This window comes from Pinus tabuliformis, chromosome 9 (genome assembly GCF_031772625.1).
Source record: "Pinus tabuliformis cultivar Carrire ecotype Pingquan chromosome 9, CPIR1, whole genome shotgun sequence".
In the NCBI taxonomy this organism is placed as follows: Eukaryota; Viridiplantae; Streptophyta; class Pinopsida; order Pinales; family Pinaceae; genus Pinus; species Pinus tabuliformis.
The window spans coordinates 1430003191-1430027607 of record NC_142307.1 but is presented as its reverse complement, the minus strand read 5'-3'; positions in this window follow the sequence as shown (position 1 = coordinate 1430027607).

Genomic DNA, 24417 nt, shown 5'->3' with positions numbered 1-24417 from the left:
AAAAATAGACTTGCGCCAAAAATAGCCTGCGGGCCCACTTAGTGAAGGCGACTCTTTTCACTAAGCTCCATCATCTTGTTGCACTCTCAACAAGCATTTCTTGTTGCACACTTTTCAACATTTATCTGAAATTGTAACCATTGGTCCTTGAGATATAGGCCATAGGATTTTGCTGGTGTTCTAGATTGCAATGCCTCCATGGATAAGCTGGCCATGCATGCCAGCTGGGTCTCTTTCTCTTGCAGCTGCCTCCTTAGCAATTCATTTTCAGTTTCAAATTGGTTTCTTGTAATTACTTCCCTATGTTTGATAGCACTCAACTCTCTGCCCATTTCCTGACTCTATTTTCCATATGGCCAATATCCTCAACTCCTTTGGATTTGGCTATTTGCATCCACCTATGTGTTCTTACTCTCTCTTTCTCTAATTCAAAGATGGTAACCATCATTATCATCAATATAAATTATATTATTAATAATAATTATTTATATATTTAGTTAATAATTAATCATTTATTCTTAATGAATAATAATTATTACCATGAATAAATAATTATTAATAATAAGTTATTTATGTATTAATAATTAATAATTTAATCACTTCTTAATGGAAGTTAGTTAAAAATGTTTATAATTTTTTTAAGAGGTTATATTAATTGTTAAAACAATTTATTAATGGATGCTAGTTAAAAAGTTTCATAAATTTTTAAATTCAGGAGAGGGGTTCATACCTAGAACACTATACCCCAGAAGACCTAGAAGCGTTGATATGCATAATCACGGGAAGGTAATTTCCACTCATCTCATTCCCACCATCCCTGTTGAGGTTATTCAGAAATTTCCTAATCTCAAGCACTTCTCTGATTTTCCTCTTTTGGTAATGATCTTCCCTAGCAATAATTTTGGTGTTTTCGAGAAAAAACATGATGCTTGGTTTTTGAGGAGTGTTCTACAAGGGCTGAAGAGCAAGATCTCCCATTCTTGATATCTACTCCGTGTTATTTAAGTCTTGTTTTTAAATAAGGCCCTGTCCCTCAAATATAACTTTTGTCGCAAGAACAATCAATCTTATAAACTCCCTAAAGTTGTTGTTGATCGATGTTGTCCTTTACAGATCTCATTCTTTTCTTAATTGTTCCACATGTCATAAACTGAGTGAATATTTCTTTCTTTCTTAGAACCTTGGCGATCTTATCTGTAACCCCTTGAATGAATGGAAGGTAAACTATCCTGCAATTTTCTTTAGGGCCCTTGGGGAGGACCTTTCCTTTAGCTCTTTTTATAGCTTTCTTAATATCCTTTTCCTTGTATCCTATATCCTGAAAGATCAAGGTTAAGTGTTTAATCTCCTCATCCAGGTGATAGGCGTCGAGAATTCTAATGACTATAACAACACACGTGTTAAGGACCCCAATTTTTTGGGCTGGATGATGGTACAAGTGAGCATGAAGATAGATTTCAATGTGGGTTTTCTTCCTAAAGGCATGGTGTCCGAAAGTATCATCCTCCCTTCTGATCATGAGGACGTCTAAAAAAGGAATTCTACCTTTTTCTTCAAACTCCATAGTAAACTTAATTTCTGAAGAGATAGAGTCAAGATGATTTAAAAACTTCTCAAGCTCAGTCCTACCATGAGTCAATTTTAAGTTGGTGTCATCAACAAATATTTTCCACCATGTTGGTTTCAAAGGGTATGAGTCAAGAGCCTTTTTCTCAAAATACTCCATGTATAAATTGGAAACTATTGGTGGCATGGGAGAACCCATTGCGACCCCAAATATCTGTTCATAATAACTACCCTGGAAACGAAAGAAAGTGGAATGCAAACAAATCTTGGCAAGTTTCGTTGTTTCTCGATCAGTGAATTCTTTTATAACTTGAACAACCTCATCCAAGGGAATCTTGGTAAATAAGGATACTACGTAAAAACTAATCAAAATGTCATCCTTATCAACCCTCTCATTTTTTATAAGTTCTATGAAACCATTAGAGTCTTTTATAAAAGAGTATGTGTTTCCAACTAGAGGCTTCAGAATCTTAGCAACATATTTAGCTAATTCATAGGTGGGGGATCTCATGGTATTAACTATTGGTCTCAAAGGGATCCCCTCTTTGTGAATTTTTGGTAACCCATAAATCCTAGGGATAACCTCAGAGGAAGGCATTAACCTCTTTTTTATTTTATTATCAATGTTGGACTCCAAGATTGCCTTCGTGACCTCTTTTATAACCTTAGGAATAGGGTCGGTGTTAATTATCCTATAACTACCGCAGCTGAGATGATCATTCATTTTATGAATGTAATCATCTTTATCTAAAACAACAATTGCCCCTCCCTTATCTGCCGTATATTGAAGGAGGAACAACAATTGTTCCTCCTTCAATATATCACTCTAAATCTTGTCATGAAGATGGATCCCCTTTGCGATTCGAAATGTCGACAAGATGCACATAATATTGTGGATGCTCTTAATCACATTTTTCCAAAAAACAACCATAGAAGCTTAAAATCTAACATAATTTCCCTATACGGAGGGGATATATGGAATGAGATTTGTTCTCTCGAGAATTCAAGGATTAATATTGAAAGAAGATCTATCGACCTTCAATTTCTGAAAAATTGTCGTGACAATAAGATTATTCCTCCATTTGCTCAAATAAAACAGAGGCTTCTTAATAGATATAATAATAATTAATTCTTGAGGTTAAGTTTGGCACTCATCCACAGTGAAATCAAGAAAACTAGGGTTTCCTTGGACAAGCTGGGTCATTCGGCCCTTTCCAGTCACCTGAAGTTAGCCAGCGTTATTAGTTATGATTTATGGAGGACTATTGATGCTAAGGTTGCACTTAAAGCTCAAAAAGAAGGGAAATCGCTCTTGAAAGACAATTCAGAAAGCTTTCCAGGTTAGGGAGCAATCCTTTGAGCATTGTTCCGGTCCAGTCCTCTATAGAGATGGGCAGTTTCGACTTTATCTCTAGGAATTCGTTAGCCAGTATAGACATTCCTAGGAAGAGCAGTGAGCTTGAAAATCCTCACAGGGAATTTTGCGGTTCTCGAAATGATTTTAGCAACATTGTTATTGAGAAAGGCAGCATGGTCTTGAACAATGCAATCGGTGTTAGTTTGACCATCCACAATATTATGTGCATCTTGTCGACATTTTGAATCCCAAAGGGGATCTATCTTCACGGCAAAATTTAGAGTGATAGATTGAAAGAGGAGCTTATCGACCAGAACAAATCAATTCTTAATGAAAAAAAAAAAACAAAAAACCGACTAATTTCAAAAAACTAAACATAATCGTACACGAAAAAAATTAATAGATTAAAATATTTAAATTATTATATTGATAATAGATGTAGTTCTTTTTTATTATTAAGTAATGGAATAACAATTGATTATTTATTTTATTTTCCAATAATAAATATTTTAATTTTAGCAAAAGTTAAAAACTAAAATATCAAATTAATAAAATTAATAAAATCTATTATTTAATGTGAAATAAATTAATAACCTAATATTAATAACTTTTTAATAATAAGAAATTTATTCTATTTATTTTTTAATAATAAATGATCTTTTAATTTATGGAACAAAACTAAAACATAAAATCAATTTTTATTTTATTTTTATTATGAAATAAATAAATTTTAGTGAATTAATATTACTATCATATTAATAATAAGAAATTAATAAATTTATTTAATTTTTAAGTAATTTTAATAATGAAAGATCATTGATGTCAATCAAAAACCTAATAGAATAAACTAAATATTTTTTTTAATAATGAAAGATTATTAATATCAATAAAAAACCTAATATAATAAATTAAATAAGTTTTATTATCTTTATTTTTATACTTTAAATATATAATTAAGTAAATAAATAATAAGAAATTATAAACGTTTAAGACCTAATTTTAATAAAAGTAATAAATAATAATGTTTATTAACTAATATAAATTATATTATTAGTAATAATTATTTATTTATTTATTTAGTTCATAATTAATGATTTGTCTTTAGTGAATAAATAATTATTACCACGAATAAATAATTATTAATAATAAATTATTTATTTATTAATAATTAATAATTTAATTACTTCTTAAAAATGTTTATAATTTTTTTAAGAGTTTATATTAATTGTTAATTAAATAGTTTATTAATGGATGCTAGTTAAAAAGTTTCATAAATTTTTAAGGTCAGGAGAGAGGGTTCATACCCAGAATACTATATCTCAGAAGAACTGGAAGTGTTGATATGCTTAATCATGGGAAACTAATTTCCACTGATCTCATTCCCATCATCCTTGTTGAGGTTATTTGGACATTTCCTAATATCAAGCACTTCTCTGATTTTCCTCTTTTGATAATGATCTTTCCTAGCGATAATTCTGGCGTTCTTGAGACAAACACGATGCCTGGATTTTTAGGAGTGCTCTGCAAACGCTGAAGAGAGAGATCTCCCATTCTTGATATCTGCTCTGTGTTTTTTAAGTCTTGTTTTTAAAGAATGCCTTGTCTCTCCAATATAAATTCTGCCGCAAGAACAATCAATCTTATAAACTCCCTTAAGCTACTACTAATCAATGTTGTCCTTGACAGATCTCATTCTTTGATTAATTATTCCACATGCCGTAAACTGAGTAAATATGTCTTTCTTTCTTAGAACCTTGGCGAACTTATCCATAACCCCTTGAATGAATGGAAGGTAAACTATCCCGCAATTTTCTTTAGGGCCCTTGGGGAGGACCTTTCCTTCAACTTTTTTTATAGCTTTCTTAATATCCTTTTCCTTGTATCCTATATCCAAGATCGAGGTTAAGTGTTTAATCTCCTGATCAAGGTGATTGACGTCGGAAATTCTAAGGGCTCTAACAGCAAGAGTTTTAAGGACCTCAAATTTTTGGGCTGGATGATGGTACGAGTCAGCATGAAGATAGCTTTCAGTGTGGGTTTTCTTCCTAAAGTCCTGGTATCCCAAAGTACCATCCTCCTTTTTGATCACGAGGACATCTAAAAAATGAATTCTACCTTTTTCTTCAAGCTCCATAGTAAACTTAATTTCTTAAGAGATAGAGTTAAGATGATTTAAAAACTTCTCAAGTTCAGTTCTACCATGAGTCCATTTTAAGTTTGTGTCATCAACAAATCTTTTCCACCGTGCTGGTTTCAAGGAGTATGAGTCAAGAGCCTTTTTCTCAAAATACTCCATGTATAAATTGGTGACTATTGGTGACATGGGAGAACCCATTGCGACCCCAGATATCTGTTCATAATAACTGCATTGGAAACTGAAGAAAGTGGAACGCACACAGATCTCGACAAGTTTCATTGTTTTTGGATCAGTGACTTCTTTTATAACCTAAACAACCTCATCCAAGGGGATCTTGGTAAATAACGATACTACGTCAAAACTAACCAAAATTTCATCCTTATCAACCCTCTAATTTTTTATAAGTTCTACGAAATCATTAGAGTCTTTTATAAAAGAGTATGTGTTTCCATCTAGAGGCTTCAAAATCTTAGCAACATATTTAGCTAATTCATAGGTGGGGGATTCAATGGTATTAACTATTGATCTCAGAGCGATCGCCTCTCTGTGAATTTTTGGTAACCCATAAATCTTAGGGATAACCTCACAGGAAGGCATTAACTTCTTTTTTATTTTATCATCAATGTTGGACTCCAAGATTGCCTTCTTGACCTCTTTTATAACCTTAGGAATGGGGTTGGTGTTAATTCTCCTATAACTACCGCAATTGAGATGATCATTCATTTTATGAATGTAATCATATTTATCTAAAACAACAACTGCCCCTCCTTTATCTGCCTTAAGCACCACTATCTTGTCATTATTACGAAGGGACTTGAGAGCAACCTACTCATCCTTGCTTAAATTACTTTTTGGTGGTTTGGATTTTCTCATAATAAGGGAACATTCATGTCTTAAAACATCTTTGTCGTCTAAGGAAAGGCCATGTGTCCCATTCTCAATGTTACAAATAATGCTCTCAAATTGAATGCTTCTAGGAGTAACAACAAATGCCAAACCCTTGCTGAGAATTTTAAGTGCTTCGGGACTGAGCTCTAGGGTGGAGAGATTAACAACCTTCTTCCTCGGGCCAAATTTAGAAACCGGGTTATTTGTAACAGTGTTATTTGAAAGCCCTTTGCTGCTAAAAACAGGACTAATCTTTTCGTAGCTTTTACTAATCCTACGCTCAAAACCAAGCGGACTGACCTTAAAATGCTCTTCTACGCTAAGGGCCTTCTGCCTCCCTCTTATGCGGGGGTCAATGGAGCCGCTATCATCGTTTTCAATCAGGTTAACGAATTCATTGGAGTTGCTAACCTCGGTTCTCAAACAAATGCTACACTCACCTTTGCTGCACTCATCTATTGGTTTCTCAGGCCTGCAACCATCGTTAATCAGGCTACGACTTCGCTGGAGCTCTTAACCCTAGTTCTCAAACGGTTGCTGCGCTCATTATTCGACTTTTAAAACTTGCATCTGTCTTTACAAACACTCTCAATGCTGACATAATCGTTATAAACAGTTTTAGTTACCTTAATTGGGAGTTCTGCATTGATTCAGACCTCAGGGCAGTCGTTGTTCTCCTCAAGAAATAAACCCACGTTGTATCTACTTCCTAAATCAACCTCGCCTGCCATTCTTACTAAACCACTTATCATGCCATGGATTTTCTCTGCAGAATCGAAACTATTGGCAGAAATACCCTCAACGACTACCCCATCACTAATTTGATAAACGTCCTTGGAGACATCAGATTCTGTAAAAAAATATGGGATCTCTGGTGGTTAGACAAACATCAACTGCGTTGTTCAAGACCACGCTGCCTTTCTCAATAACGATGCTACTAAAATCATTTCGAGAACCACAAAATTCCTTGTGAGGATTTTCGAGCTCACTGCTCTTACTAGCGATGTCTATGTTGGCTAACAAATTCCCGGAGATAAAATCGAAATTTCCCATATCTCTAGAGGACTAGACTGGAACAGTGCTCCAAGGATTTCTCCCTAACATGGAAAGCTTTCTAGACTCTCTTTGAAGAGTGATTTTCCCTTCTTTTTGAGCTTTAAGTGCAGCCTTAGCATCAATAGTCCTCCATAAATCAAAATAAATAACGTAAGCTAACTTCAGGTGACTAGTAAGGGTCAAAAGACAGAGCAAGGCAACTCTAGTTTTCTTGATTTCACCACGAACGAGTGCCAAACTTAACCTCAAGAATGAATTATTATTATATCTATTAAGAAGCCTATGTTTTATACGAAAAAAATGGAGGAATAATCTTATTGTCAGGACAATTTTTCAGAAATTGCAGGTCAAAAACTCTTCTTTCAATCTTAATCCTTGAATTCTCGAGAGAACAGATCTCATTCCATATATCTCACCGTACAAGGAAATTATGTTAGATTTTAAGCTTATGTGGTTGTCTTTTGGAAAAATGTGATTCAGATCATCTACATTATTATGTGCATCTTGTCCACGTTTCGAATCCCAAAGGGGATCCATCTTCAAGAAAAAATTTAGAGTGATAGAGCTTACTGACCAGAACAGATAAATACCTAATGCAAAAACAAAAAAAAGATAAATACCTAATGCAAAAACAAAAAAACAAAAAACCGACTAATTTCAAAAAACTAAACCTAGTCCTACATGAAAAAATTAATAGATTAAAATATTTAAATTATTATATTGATAATTATATGTAGTTCTTTTATTATTATTAATTAATTGAATAACAATTGATTATTTATTTTATTTTTTAATCAGCGTCGGAAATTCTAATGTCTCTAACAACAAGAGTATTAAGGACCCGAAATTTTTGGGTTGGCTGATGGTACGAGTCAACATGAAGATAACTTTCAGTGTGGGTTTTCTTCCTAAAGACGTGTCCCAAAGTACCATCCTCCTTTATGATCACGAGGACATCTAAAAAAGGAATTCTACCTTTTTCTTCAAGCTCCATAGTAAACTTAATTTCTGAAGAGATAGAGTTAAGATGATTAAAAAACTTCTCAAGTTCAGTCCTACCATGAGTCCATTTTAAGTTGGTGTCATCAACAAATATATTCCACCATGCTGGTTTCAAGGGGTATGAGTCAAGAGCCTTTTTCTCAAAATACTCCATGTATAAATTGGCGACTATTGGTGAGAGGGGAGAACCCATTGCAACCCCAGATATCTATTCATAATAACTGCCCTGGAAACTGAAGAAAGTGGAACGCAAACAAATCTTTGCAAGTTTTGTTGTTTCTAGATCAGTGACTTCTTTTATAACCTGAATAGCCTCATCCAAGGGGATCTTGGTAAATAAGGATATGTTGTGTTGTACAACAACCCCCATTTATGGTGAAAATCCTTTAGATAATAAATGGGGACCCTTTAGAAAATAATTTGGTTTAAATTTATTAAAATACAAATAAAAATTCATTTACCCTGCTCCAAAGTGAAATCGCATTTCACATTTTGCAAAGTCTCATGCGCAACACTTAACATTACCATATGAACATCACCGATTTGCAATATGCAAAGAATCTAGGAATATTCCTTTTCAGTCATTACACATCACAAAAAAGCAGCAAAACATGTTAAACCTTCCTTTTATGTATTGTGATATGACGATGGACCCGACAAACGAATTAACTACAATATCAAAACATTTTCGCATACGTCGAATCACAATATCTCAAATCGTAAAATCAGAAAACTAACAATTAAACTATTTGTGCGACATTGTAAATTTCCGATTTGCGAGGGAATCCGGGATCACCAACGTGACACGTAATTAAATCGTAAAAAGACATTTCACGTTCTAAGGATGGTACTTTAACAAGTTTTTAATGATCTGCTCCAATTTTTTTTTTTTTTGTGATAGACTACATTAATGAGAGTTAATCTGAATCTTACGCAGTTATCATTTCAAGTTATGGATATTTATGACTCCGGGGCTCAAAAAAATCGATGTCTTCTCACCATTAGGGGTGAATTTAAGTTTTTCAGTTTCATTAATTTGAAAAAGGCTTGCATATCTGCATGTCGTTATATTTCCATTTTTCATCCTTCGCACTGTCACTCTCATCTTCTTTGTGGTTACAGGACTATCATAGAGACTCAATTACTCGACTTAATGGTCAAGATGAATAAAGGAAAGGCTACACAGTCCCTAGCTGAAGATGTGCTATAATCATCCCCAATATTTTCTGATACAACTTGTTCACCAAAGTGTAGCGCTAGCTCCTTGGAGAGTATTTATAATATATTCGAGAAGGGAAGACAAAAAGAAGTGACGGTAGATGATATTGAATCCTTAGACGCTTCTTATTATGAAGTCGCAAGCTCTGTTTTGCATAAGGTAGCAGCCAGACAAGAAATATTACCCTACACCGATATGGTGAAGTTATTGAAAATGTGAACATTGAAGAATAGAATTTGTAACCTAAAGACAAGTGGTCATCAGCTTTTTTAAACCAGAGGATATCAGGAGGATGTATTATTTACCACATCCACACAAGGTTTATGATAAAGCATTTGTTGAGCAATTTGCTACCAAAAATGAAGAACCATCCGAAGTTATAAATCAATGAAGGTCAAATCCTAGCAAGCACAAGATGGAAAGAATTGGTATGTATACAGTAGCCTCTCTTTCCACTCCTTATTTATACGTCGCCTAACTGCTATGTAGATTATTTGGATATGTAGATGCTACCAAGTTCTCAATTGAATGGGTGCCTCTGATTGATGTTGCTTCTAATTCTATAATAATGGATTGGGCCACAATATTTTCAAATAATTTAGCCCACCACATCATAGAATATAGGAAGAACCGTTTTGTCACCACAAGAACCGTTCCTCCATTTTTTATGTGTGCCTACATCATGGACGTTGTGTGTTTCATCTTTCCCTTTCCGATTATGGGATGGAAGTGGACGCCTCAGGATCCCACACCAATTCATGTATATCATAAAGCCCTTTGGAATTCTTGTTTCAATGAATACTTCTATCAGATTTTTCAGGGGGTTATGCTCCCTATCCATCAGGCTGTTTTTGACAAGAAAGCCCCAAGATTATCTGAAGAAGCCAAGGTCGATATTCAACCTGTGGTGAAATGGTTTGGAGAGGAATTATTCACATATATTAGAGTTTTTGGAAGTACCGCTCCACCACATGTACTTCTGTGGTATGTCCCTGATAAATTATTAGCCAGAGAAATTGCATACCAGACAATTAGCAAAGGTGTAACCAGGTCTCTCAAAGAATTTAAAAAATATCTCTGGCCCACTTTTCTGCTTCGGTGTGGTGTTTATTGTTTACAGGACTTCAAACATGCACAGGTTGAAGTCAAACACATTTACAGTTTAAATCTTGTTGAGTTTCGTGAAAGGCAGTATGACCCTAATCAGGTCGTGTATAATTTTACCTTGTTTGTTAAAGTCAAGGCATTTATTCATGAGGACGATCATTTTGACGATATTTTTGAAGCGATCAAACAATTTTCATAGGTACAAAGCTTAGCTGCCATCAGACTGAATCCAACTGAATTAGCACAATTCAAGGAGTACAAAAATCAAAGGTTAATGCAAGTGCCTTTAAATCTACTTCAAATAGTCCCGCAGGAATCTACTTCAAGTGTCTCAAGAAAGGATGCAAAGAAAGCATCCAATGATGCTCAGTCACCAAAGGAGTCTTCTACAGAGAAGAAGGTGGAAGAACCTTCCACTAAAAAGAATACCGAGAAGGGACTTGATCAGGAGCAAATGCAGAAAGAATGGGGACAATTTCAACAGATAATCAATGAACCATGGGGAGGTAAGAATATACGGAAAAGCCTCTCACTACTTCAGAAGAAATTGAAATTGTTCCCGCTTTTCCCTCTTTAGAGTTTGTTTTGAAAGTAGAGGAAATTCCTCCTTTAGATATTTTCTATAGTCCCAAACATTGGGCAGTCATGAAGAGACAAAGGAAAAAGAGAAATATTGATCCTACTACTATTATCTTGCCAGGAAACGAGCCAATGGATGTTGTCTGGAAAGATACACCTATAGATCCATTTGAAAACTTGACTAAGTTATTTCAGTTTGTAGGAGCTTATGCTTCTGCAACAATTGACAAAGCAGAAGAAGTGAGAAATTTGATCAAAGAAAAGGAGGAGAGAATAAGACAACTGAAGGATCAACTCACAACATAAAAGATGAATGAAGAGGAACAGGTTAAATCACAACTTGAGCAATTGCAACAAAGTTTCGAGATCCTAAAACTTAAAAGCCAAATAGAATTAAATGCCAAAGACGCTGAAATTGAACAACTACGATTTACTGTAGATCAAATGAAGCATTGCCCAAAAGTTGATGAATTCATCAAAGAGGCTTTAGAAATCAATTTGTTGTTATCAAAGAAATAATCAGTCTTTTGTAAGAAATTAGTAGAGATTAGCCCACTGTGCCGAGAAGCTGATGCATTATTGAATAAATTCACAAATGCTAAAATCAACTTTGAGGAAATAGATGAAAAGATTTCAAACTTGATCACATGGCAAGACAATTCAAAGGGAAAAGCAGCAGAACTGCCAAAGATCAAATAATCTCACAAGGACATTCTCTTTACTGATTGGGAAATCCAGATAAAACACGTTGAAAGGGCAGTTTCTAGCTCAAGTGAAACAACAAAAAATATGATAGAAACTGTTAATGATAATCTTTGGTATGCAAGGTTTATTCAAAAATGTTCGCTAGGAAATTTGCTTAAGATCGAGGATTTGCTATCAAGTTGGCACGAAAATCATGTAGCAAAAGAACATTGGATCAGACAGTTGTCACATTTGAGTTGGGAAGCTTATTGGTCATACTTGGTGAAACCACACATCCAATTGATGGCCCTACGATGCTTAACCAACTCTATCATCCATATGATGCCATCATTATCAGATACAGTATATGCGGGACAAATGAAGATAAGCATTAGGAAGCCTCTTGGAGTTCAGGTAGTGATAGATATCTACGAGAGGAGGAAACATATCAGAAGCCAACACCAGTGAAAATCAGATTTTTTAATTTTAAATCAATTTTATTTTTCATTTATGGAACCAATTCTAAGGAGAGCCGTTTCACTCCTCAAAATTCGACGCTTAGCTATTTTTGTAATATTTTTATTATTTAAACCCCTTTCATGTATTTAGAAAGGGGTCTAACAATTTTATTTGAGACTCTTTAAACACATACACTTATGTACTTTTAAAGTCTTCCTTTAATTTTGAAGATCTAGTCCATGAAGTTTATTTAAGAAAGTTTGTTAAGAATTGCACTTATGTTTTTCTGTTATCGATCTTGGATAAAACGCATGGATTGCAGCTTTATTGTCTATAGATCAATCATCTCGCATTGGGTACTTTTATCATTTTGGAGTGATTATTTTATGAACTGATAAGTTGTTTCTTCTATATATACATTGTTTGTCAATTGTGTTTTAATATATCCTGTTATTCTTTCACTTTTGAAGTATAGATGAGTTGTCATCCTCTTTATTTTTTTATAAACAAAGATCTATTAAGTGTTCGATGTGATACATTTTACAGTCAATCATTTTGATTAACTATTTAATCAAAATAGTTGTTTTTATGAAAGTTTTCTACTTATTGTATGAATAATCTTCATTATTGTTCAAGATAGTCATTTATTTAGATCGCACAAATATTGATTAAAGCTCGGGTAATAGTAATATATATAGATAGTTTGAATTTTTCCATTGAAACCACCCTCATCTACCAAATCATCTTTGATAATCAAATGCATACCCCATCCTACCATCTTTCAAATCGGGAAACTGGTCCAATAATTCTAGTTGAAGCCACCTACCCAAATGGAGAAGGGACAATATTCAAGTCCCCGACTGGATGGTTATCCCCCACGTTGTCATAGCGAATTCTGAGGCTTCAACATTTTGGCGCTAGAAGGAGGGCCATTCTATGAATGGAAAGTAAATCTAAATCGGAAAGCAATTCTAAGAGTAAAAATCCCTCACCGTCACCTCCAACTTTCCGGTCACATTCCAGATCTCCAAACCCCAGATGTGAAGTTGTGAAAAAATCTCCAAAATCCACTAGTGTTTCCCCCAAGAAATCAGATCAACCTTCTTCTACAGAATCTCCTGAAGTAAAATATTTAATTCAGAAATTAGAAGGGATTTCTTTGTCTCAAGAGGTATCGGAGTCATCTAAAGCCAACATTTCCTCATCTTTTCCTTCCTCTCGAAGATTAACCAGATCGTAGAGTGAAAATTTTGGAATACCTCAATTTGGATTTCCTCTACCTCCTCCTCGAAGGAAAACCAAGAAATCTGAGTCTAAAACTCATAGTGAGATTTTCTCACCACCACCACAAACTCCTTCATTTACTCAATCATCTTCATCGCAAACTCACTCTGTCCAATCATCCACTTCACCATCTCAAATAGTTATTTACACCGGTACATGAGCAAAATCTTCCTCCACCCAATCACCTTCTACTACTGGTGCATATTCTTCTACATAAATACCCACAATGGCTCAAATATCATGGAAAAATCCAAGAGCCGTTCAAATGGTGGGACCATTACATCCATTACCTGCCCATCCGGAAAAATGGTTGCCAAAATTTAACCCTGATGATGGTCTTCTTGTCGAGGAGCATATAAACAACTTCATGTTATCTATAAATCTTAATGGAGTTGTAGAAGAAGATGTTTTTGTACATTTATTTCCTTATACTTTCGAAGGATCAGCAGGATCCTGGTACTTTTCATTACCGGCTGGTTCCATTGATAGTTGGAACGTGTTCCAAGAACAATTCCTAACTAAAATTGGATATGACATCTCAACGGCTACTCTTATTAATGATCTATCCAACTTAAAAGCTGAATCAAAAGAGCCGATTAAGGATTTCAATTCACGTTTTAACAATTTGTTAAATAAAATCCCAGTTGCATCCAGACCAAGTGCCGAAGTACAAAATGAATGGTACATTTCTTCTCTCCCTTCAAATACAACTATTTTTGTAGATAGAGCTGCTAAGCCAACCCTGGCTGAAAACATGAAAGAGGCTATAGCTGTAGAGAAACGAATTATAACCTTAGAGAAGAAAAATGCATTAGAAGAAAGAAAGTCCAAAAAAGTCACCTTCAAAGACGAATATAAGAAGAAAATTCCTAAAGACCCTTTCAATCTTGAAGGTCTGCAAAAAGTACTTAAAACCATGTCCAATGAAATGGTTGAGATAAAGAAGCAAGTAGATGAATATTCTTCTAGAAAGCCTTTTAGACATTTTAAAAGAAATCCAACCTCTGATCCTAAACCTCCAAATACAATATCAAATGCCGAATCATATTTGGAAGAAGAAGAAGTATCAACAGCCGAAGAAAAAACTGATGATGAAGAGCTGGTTGAAGTACATGGAATGTGGGATTTCATTCTCCCTTTGTCAGACAATGAGGAAGAAGAAGCTTTACCTGTTACCACCAGAAGCAAGAGTGTTACTGATTCACCGTAGTCAAGTCAAAAACAGAAACCATCAACTCCTGCTGTCAAAGAAAAAGTAATCGGTAAGAAATCATCTCCCAAGTCTACTCAAACATCCCCACCTCAATCTAATCCTTTACCTCCAGCCAAAACCTTGGTAATTTCTGATGATATGGAATACAACATAGTTGAAGACATGAAGAAGACCAGAGATAATATTACACTATATGAGCTTAGCAAGCTGAAACATCAGAAGAAGCTATTGCTCAAGGAATTAAATGTAGTTCCCACTTCTCCTCTTCCTTCTGCTATAATTTCTCAAGATACTCAAGGAATGGGTAGGCCTCCCAGTAATTCATTGGATAAAGTCAAACCAACTGATGTTGTTTTAATTGGTGGTAGATCTAATTCTCATACTCCTCCTTTTATTTTGACTTTTGAAATCTTTAATAAGAATCTGCACAATTGTTTAATTGATTCAAGGGCTTCATCCAACATTATGCCAAGAACAGTTTGCACGAAATTGAATGTTTCACCCCTGTTAGTGTCGGTATCTTCATCCCTCCGTCAGAGATCAAATCCTCTTGTTGCATTGCATATTAGGTGTCCCGCCCAGTTAGTTTCATTCCATTAGGAGAATGGATCATCTGACGATAGTGGCTTGCTGTACATTTTCCCTCATGTCCTTTACCTACTGGCCCATTTTTTATTCATCAAAATCATATGCAGTCACTTTTTTGTCTTTAAAAATTTCAAGAGTCATTCTTTTAGGGTTTCACTGTCATTAGGTCTAGGGTTTCATCAAAAAGGGTTTTAAAATGTCCAATAACAGTCAGCAGGCACATGAGGAGGTTCCAGTACCAATAAATTTCATAATCAATTGCTCAGAGATGTATTTTTCCTTCCAGTACTAATAAATTTCATAATCAATTGCTCAGAGATGTATTTTTCCTCAAAACTCTGTTTTGAGGAAAAACAGAGTATTTTAGATTTTATTGTATTAATTCATGTATTTTCAGTTCTCTTGTATGTAAAGCAGTTCAGAGGCAACCCTGGTCTCCTTCCCAAGCCTCAGTAGCTCCATCCCCTGCAAAGCAAACAAAAATCAAGACAAATTATGTCATTCAGTTCATCAAAAGGTTCAAATAAAGTGAAAAGCTCAAAAACAGAGTGGAAAAGTAAAGTCATATTGCAAACATTGTAAAAGTGGGTTTTATGAAACAAAAATTAAAAGCTCTTGGGTATAAATCATTCTTCTCAATTGAAAGGCTCATTTGCATTCAAAGAACAAAGTGTGAGTAAAGTGGAAGCGGTGTTTGAGCAAAAGGAGAGAAACTTGGAGAAAACTGTGCAAAATCGGAGGCGCAACGCACTGGGTGGAAGGCGCAGCGCATAGAAGAGGCGTGGCACATAGGGCTGCGATTTCCAGTGTAAAATTGTTCTGGCACGGCGCACACAGAAGGCACGGCGCGTTGGGTTTGAGGCGCGACGCATAGAGCTGCCAAGCCCAATTTCTTCAACAACTCCCTCAAATCGCCCAAAACGCTCAAATCTTTCATTGTGCAAGTAAGTCAAGCCCTCTTCATTGCTAGTAAAGGAGTTTTTCATACAATTTATGGTGGTTGTCTAAAAGAAAAATCAAACCCTATCTCTTTGCCATTTCTCAAGAAACTATTGCCTAGGGTTTGCATTGGTTATTTTGGCTGCGAAGTCCATTCTATCATTCGCTCACCTTTCACTCCACTCATTTTCTCATTTTATTCCCCCAATCCCTAACTACCATATTCCCAAAAATCATCTTCCCCTATCCCCAAATCCCATTTTCCCAAATCCTAACTATAAATCCCTAAACCCTAAGTGTTGTCCCTAAAGCTTACATATCACTCCCTAATTCCCTGTTTCCCTAACAAAACCTTGTCCCAAACAATCCCAAAATCCCTCACACTCTCTCCCTCCACAGTCCCTCATATACTTTTCCCTTGGTGGCATAAAATTAAAGATACCATAAATTCTTACTCGTCAAGAAAACTCACTAGCAAAAATGGAGTCAGATCCTTCATATGACCGTGAGGAAGAGACACACAGTGATTCTCCTACAGAGGTACATGCACCCAAGAGGCCTCATAGAGGTGGAAAACATATACGAGAGGAACCCACTACCCTTGCTGAGCTACAGGCCTGCCCTCTCGCCATCACATGCTTCCAACACCAATCCTGCTATGAGTTCTGTGAGATGGTTGCTAGAGTCCAATTTCACCATGACTTGGCCCAGTTGTTTGTGCTTCATTTACATGATGTTCAAGCCTCTCTAACTGGTGTAACATTCACTTTAACACCAGAATATATTTCTCTAGCAACCGGTATTCCTAATATTGGAGAGCAATGGAACAAGAGGCAGCAAATTGACAGGCAACATTATGAACCATACATCAAGCCCAATTATTCGAGATAACTCAACAGAGTTTTTCCTTTCTGGTACCTGAAAGATTCCTATGCTCCTTTGATAATGAAGTATTTCAGCTGTGAGGGCCGGTTTTCTCGTTTATATGCCTATCATATCAGGTTGCTGATGCATTTTACCAGGGTGAGGATGATGAATCTCCCCTACTTCATGTGCCGAAATATTGAGAAGATGACCACCCTAGGACAACAAAAGACTCATCAGCAACAGCTCGACAGTATATATCATTTTGCTCTCATTAAGATTGTGGTTGTTGGGTCGTTAATATGCCATTATTATTATCACTTTTGAACACTTATCCCACCCATTTCCACTATTCTTCATCATATCATTTGTTATAATTTATCATTTAAATCCATTTTATAAATGATTTATGCTCTTATGAATGAATATTATCTATTCTCCTTTATTTCTAATAAATTGATGATTATGCGTGATTTTATCAATGATAGTTTTAATAAATCAGTTATAACATTATTTACCATTCTTAGCCTCCAAGATAATTTTCAGATTGAATATTTGATTTTTAAAAGCGCCAACTCAGAAATGCGCTGGAATAAGGAGTGACAGTTTTGCGGTTGAGATTCTGAGCAAATGGAGCAGAATCTGGAAAATCTGGAACATGGGTTTTGTCCAGAACGGGCCCAATTAACTTTAACAAAGAACGGTTTGCCCAAATTCGGCTTGTACTGGGAGAAACGCAGGGTTCTTTGAGCACGATTTTCTGAGATTTATTGTTGCGGCCGTCCTCCAAATCTTAGCTGCAAAGCCAAATTCGCCTTGCTCTTGTTGAAAGCTGGATGGAAATATATCTTCTTGTTTATCAATTGGTTGGAAACAATCTAATTTTGTAATAGAAATCATGTTGTACTTATCTTGATTGTAACTGCTCTCTGATCTCTCTTTATTTAAATCACAACAGAGACCAGAGAGCTGGGTGATTTCAGGGGAATTCGAATGATGGAAGAATGATGGTGGATTATCCATGATAGGATAGGGATTGTTGCATGCTGTAATTCTCAAGCATTTGTTGTTGTAATGATTCCACAATTTGCTGATTAATACATGATTTGGGAGTTGCTGTTCATTCTTTTCCTTCTGAAGTAACCCAGCAGCGTCCGCTGGCGGCTAAGGGCCCAGCCTCTAGTGGAGTATGCTGCTGCTAATGTATATTATATTCTTTTGATTTCTGCATGGTTTGCTTATCTTTATTGCTCGGTAATCTGACATGCTTTTTCATATGCTATTCCATGCTCTGCTACGATTAATTCATTAATGGTTTCTTCAGGAAATTTATGTAGTGACTCTGTATTGTATGAGTGAATCTTTTCAGAGTTGATTGCATGTTTCTGTTACAGAGCATTTGTACTGAATATTACTGTTGTTGGATTCATTTGAAATCCTGATTATTGGAATCCGAAAAGTGATATTATTCTATTTGGAAACATAGTCGTATTCACCTTAATTGTCAGATTACCATATTAGTGTGTCGTGTGTATGTATGGTTGATTCTTGCTAATTCATCAATGAGTGCTATTCCATAAAGTACATTCCATCCAATTTGCCTTAAGAAAGAAGATTGCTATTTTATTGCAGAATCTGAGTTTAGTTCTGACTCGCGAGACTTAGTTTATTTGCTTGCTGTTCCATTTCCTGTTTGCTATTCCATTTTACTTTCTGCCGTTCCATTTACTTGCATTTGCTGCTTTGGTGTGAGAGAAGGTCTAAGGCTGTAGTGAGCCAGCAAGTCGCTGCTTAGCTCCCAGACCTATGGTCCATGCTCTAATTTCCTTTCCATCAGTTTCTAGAGGGATGGGTTATCGCTTCCGCACCCTTGACTGATAAGCTGCCTTGTGTGATTTTATTCTTTTAAAGTAATTTAGTCATAGTTTGCTCAGTGAATAGTTTTTGTATCCTCAATTGATGTTTGCTGAGTGAATAGTTGGGTTTCAGAGCATTTGAGTTTATGTTATTGTTAGATTTCTTTTTCAAGCATTCATTTACTTTTGGGTTTTAAGCACTATACTGCAAAACATTACTCTTAAGTAAATAGTCGCCTCAGACTGAGTACACTCTTGAAATAAAAAGTCGTCCCTGGGTTGATAATTAATGTGCAGGTAATTAGGAGTTTAAAAGACACCTTTTTATCGCTCCACATTTTGGCGCCGTTGCCAGGGAGAGTGTAGCCATTTCTAAAGAGTAGTGTGAATCTGATGAGTGCCTGCTAGGGAAGAGTTGGATCTTAAAAACGGAAGGTAAGAACCTGCGTACGGAGCATGTAAAAGCCCTGCTCCCCCGTCCACTTTCCAGCAGGACTGTTAAAGAACCTAGGGTAGAAATAGATGTTTGGATTTTTGTGTGAATGATTAGGAAAAAGATAGAAATTTTTAAAAAATGAATCACATGATCTCACGCAAGTGGTGATGTAAGCACCACCCATTTCACTAACCAATTGACAGGAACATTTGAAGAAGGAGCCTCGAAGAAACACATGAAGAATATCTTATATTATGGTAAGAAATGGCTCACGTTTCTACTTTTGAATTTCGTATCAAAGATCTAGGAGAAGTGACACAAATGCACATAATTCCCCCATCTTTACCAAATTTTCATGGTTTAGCAAATGAAGATCCAGATACATTTTTATTTGAGTTCGAAATACTTTGTAGAGTATATGATTATTGTACTAATGATGAAAGATTGAAAGTGTTTCCTCTTACTCTAAAAGGAGCAGCTCTCCGATGGTTCATGAGCCTAGGTGGGAATTGCATCCAAACATGGGAGGACATGAAGAACATATTCTTGAAGAAGTACCAAGACTATTGCAAATCCAATGAAGATATTTTCGATATGATACAATGGGAAGATGAAAGTTTGGAGGATTATGTAGATCGATTTCATTATAACCTTCAAAAATCAAAGCATAAGCATTTGGAAAAAGAGATCTTAAAAACACTCATTTTTAAAGGAATCAAAGAGGAATGTTTAGAAATCTTAAATCTGATAGGAAAAGGTGATGTTTTTCAGTTATCATATGATGATGTTTGTGAGTTGTGCATAAGGTATTCAAGAGGAATCTCCAAGGCTGGTAAGAATTCTAGAGATGTTTGTTCTTTCTTTTCCAAATCTGCTACAAGAATAGGAGACATAAGAGCTGAAATCAATGTGTTATTTGAAAATTTTAAAGTTGATTTTATTAGCTCTCTAAATGAAAAATTGGATGTTTTGCAGGTTCATAAAAATCAAGAATTGGATGAAGTGTTTTACCCCCAGGACCGAAAGGAGCATCTCATAGATACTCACTCTTCCTTATCTAGGATGGAAGTAGCATATCAAAGAGGTAAGGAAGCTACAACAAGGTCAAAACCACGGAAATCATGGCCTACAGGTATGGTTCAAAACACTCCCTCTCCACTTTCTTACTTGCATAATCCATTATGGAATACTAATGTGTTAGGGCAGCCATGTCAATCTCAATATAACCACCAGCAATTTTCTCTACAAGCTTGGCATGGTTCACCTTATGATTGCATGACTACTCTCCCCCATATTGTAGCACAAGCACATTCTCCATATTCTCCACCAGCTCTTCCACAATATCTTGCTTGCCCATCAAAACCATTCACACAACCCAATCAACCATATCATCAAAATGCTCCATTCCTTACACATTTTCCTGCTCAACTAATTCCACACCCTCACCATAATAAACCAGTACAACATACTTACAATGTTGAACTGGCAAATTTACCCACCCTTCCCACCCATTCTATCTCACATGTGTTATTAGAGAAAACCTACAATGAGATTCAGAATGTTTCAAATGCAAAAATTGTAGAAGCTATGGAAGAAAATGAGGTTTCTTTTACTATGCATCAACAAGCTATTTTAAAAGATCAATAACTTCATGATATGATGGCTATGCGAAATCAAAAAAGTAAAGGATATATTGAAGATTGGTTTCACTCCATCATTTGTTTGCAACATCATTCTATGCTTCAACAATTTCTGATACCATTTTTTGAAGGGAAGTTGGCTTCTCATACCCTAATATCCATTAACATGCATTTTTCAAATTTGGGTATGTGCATACGTGAAGCCTTACTTCGAAAATGGATTCACTGGAAGTACTCATATACGTAGTAATATTCATTTTTCAAATCAAAATAGGTTAGTGAAGAAAATAAAATAAATAGGAGAATAAATAAATGCATTTTGTTTTTTTTTTTATGTAAAACTAGTTGTTTTTTGTTGCAACATGCTATGCAAATCAACATCGATGATAAATGTTTCAATTCATTTGTGTATGTAGATGATTTATAATAGAAATAACAATTCTACAAACACATATATTCATCTTTATCACCAATTTGAAAAAATGCTTGAATATCATTTTTTTGGCTTGCGGGCTTGATGAACTTTCTGGAAAAACAGTCGGGACAGTCATGTTTTGAGGGACCAAAAGTGAATATTTTTAAAACCTATTTCTATCCTAGGTAGCCCTTGACTTCTACTTTCTAACCTAATTTGAACCACTCAATTTGGATTTGAAACGAAAAAGTTAGAAACAAAACATTGACAGGGTGTCTAGTGGGCAGCTCAGGAACAGAGCTGGGACAGTCAGTTTTTGGAGGCCTAAATGAATGAATTTTTAAAACCTGTTTCTATGGTAGATTCCCCTATGAATCTAGTTTACAATGTAATTAGAATCACTCATTTTTGATATGGTATGGGGAAGTTGTGATCAAAATACTGACTGTCTATTGTAAATCAGCACCCTTAAAACTATGTCTTTCCGGCTGTTTCTTACAGTATTTGACCTATCAATTATTCTTCTCTTCAAAACCTGTTTCTATTGGAAATAAATAAATGAATATAATTTCATTTCCAATTTGAATCCTTTGAATCCGACATCAAACAAAAAAATTATGCTTGAAATATCAACTGTTGGTCTAGGCTGGGTAATCGAAAATGACTCTGTTATGCAGGATGTTATAACTAAAATTGACATATCATATCATTGAATTTTTAAAACCTGTTTCTACTGGAGATATACCTTTGAATTACCTCTCATTTAGCTTTGGAATCACTCAATTTGGACAAAAAAACAAAGAAGTTGTGATTAAAACACTGCTGGTTAGTATGGTCGACCACTGCTCTCCCGCAGGTAACAAATAAATTTTACTTTGTTATTTTCTCCTTGGATTTGTTCTATAGAGTAACTACTTGTTAGTTTTTTTTGCATAATTCTTGGATTAGGGGAGCCGTGCACCTCTCTTTCTCCATGACTTAATGTTTTATTGCAGGTAGACACTCGTTTTTTGCAGGTCCTAGGAGAAAAAGAATGTCAATTTATGGACAAGTGATTCTTGAAACAAATTTTAATAAAACAAAGGAATTTCATCCAACTCATTACCCAATGGATTCATAATAGAAGAAATGAAGAATTGATTTCGATTTGAAGATTCATGTCTTGTCACTGCTGCCAAAACATTTTTCAAAAAGATCATTTTTTTACATAATATCATAGCTGTTGTAACTTAATTTACATATTGTTTTTAAATAAAATGTTGTTTCTTTTCTAATTTCTCTTATATTTTGTGTTTCAGGTGTTGCTTCATTCAAAGTGTAACTCATCCTTAGCATGAATGTCATGAACAGTTAATTTGTTTTTTGCATGCTTTCATTTTATGATTGTCTATTTTGTTGTTCCTTTTTCATGTTTTGTTGTTCCTTTTCGAATGGAACAGCACTTCTGCACTTTCACGTTTTGTTGTTCCTTTTCGGAATGGAACAACACTTCTGCACTTTCACGTTTTGCTGTTCCTTTTCGGAATGGAACAACACTTCTGCACTTTCACATTTTTGCTGTTCCTTTTCGAAATGGAACAACACTTCTGCACTTTCACGTTTTGTTGTTCCTTTTCGAAATGGAACAGCACTTCTGCACTTTCACGTTTTGCTGTTCCTTTTCGAAATGGAACAGCACTTCTGCACTTTCATGTTTTGCTGTTCCTTTTCGAAATGGAACAACACTTCTGCACTTTCACGTTTTGCTGTTCCTTTCCGAATGGAACAACACTTCTACACTTTCACATTTTTGCTGTTCCTTTCCGAATGGAACAACACTTCTGCACTTTCACGTTTTGCTGTTCCTTTTCGAAATGGAACAGCACTTCTGCACTTTCACGTTTTGCTGTTCCTTTTCGAAATGGAACAACACTTCTGCACTTTCACGTTTTGCTGTTCCTTTTCGAATGGAACAACACTTCTGCACTTTCACATTTTTGCTGTTCCTTTCCGAATGGAACAACACTTCTGCACTTTCAAATTTTTGTTGTTCCTTTCCAAATGGAACAACACTTCTGCACTTTCACGTTTTGCTGTTCCTTTTCGAATGGAACAACACTTCTGCACTTTTCATTTTTGCTGTTCCTTTTCCAAAGGAACAGCACTTGCATTTTTGTTGTTCCTTTTCCAAAGGAACAACACCTTTGATTTTTGTTGTTCCTTTTCCAAAGGAACGGCACTTGTGTTTTTACTGTTCCTTTTCCAAAGGAATGACACTTTTAGTTTTTGCTGTTCCTTTTTCCAAAGGAACGACATTTCCATTTTCACGCTTTTTTGTGTGTATTTTTGTTTTTTTGGTGTGCATTTCCTTTGTTGTTCCCTACAAGGAACACCACTTTTTGAGTGTTTTTGCTGTTCATGCAAAAGAGCAACACTTTGGGATTATTTTCAAGAGCAACCCTTCTTTCTTCTTGTGAGATTATTCCTAATCCATCTCAACCACATTTTACTAATTCCCCTTCATGGCATGAAGTACACTATTTTTATGAGGACAAGAATTATGGATTCTATTGAAGCGAGTTAATATCATTCACGTTATGATCTTTAACAGGACAACTCCTTGATGATAGCTTATTTTCAAAATGGACACAATTATTTATATACTTTACTGCATTGTTTTCTGTTGTACATGATACTGATTGATCATCTTAATACCATGCTGGTTCCACCCTTCCTGGTTATAATCTTCTCTGTCTGTAATAAATGAGATTATGGGTATATTTTTTTCTATTGACATGTTCAACTTCTTCTACCATCCCTGCTCTTAAGGAGTATTGAGCCTCCCTCTTTTTATCATAAAAATGTGTAATAATAACAAAATTTTGTTCGCAGATGGAGGATAGGGGGTCTCATTACGAGCCAGCCTACTATGTTCATAAGGTTGTAACAAAGTGACATTCCCATTATGGCCACCACACCAGGGTTATGATCCATTGGATAGCCAAATTATCCTTGGAACAGGAGGTCTCATCACGAGCCGGCCTGATCACTTTTGCTACATCCTAGTGAATGGCAGTGTGGTTATCTGGTTACCATGCCAACACATTGATCTCTTCTATAGAACAACACTGAAACTCTCTAGTTATAAA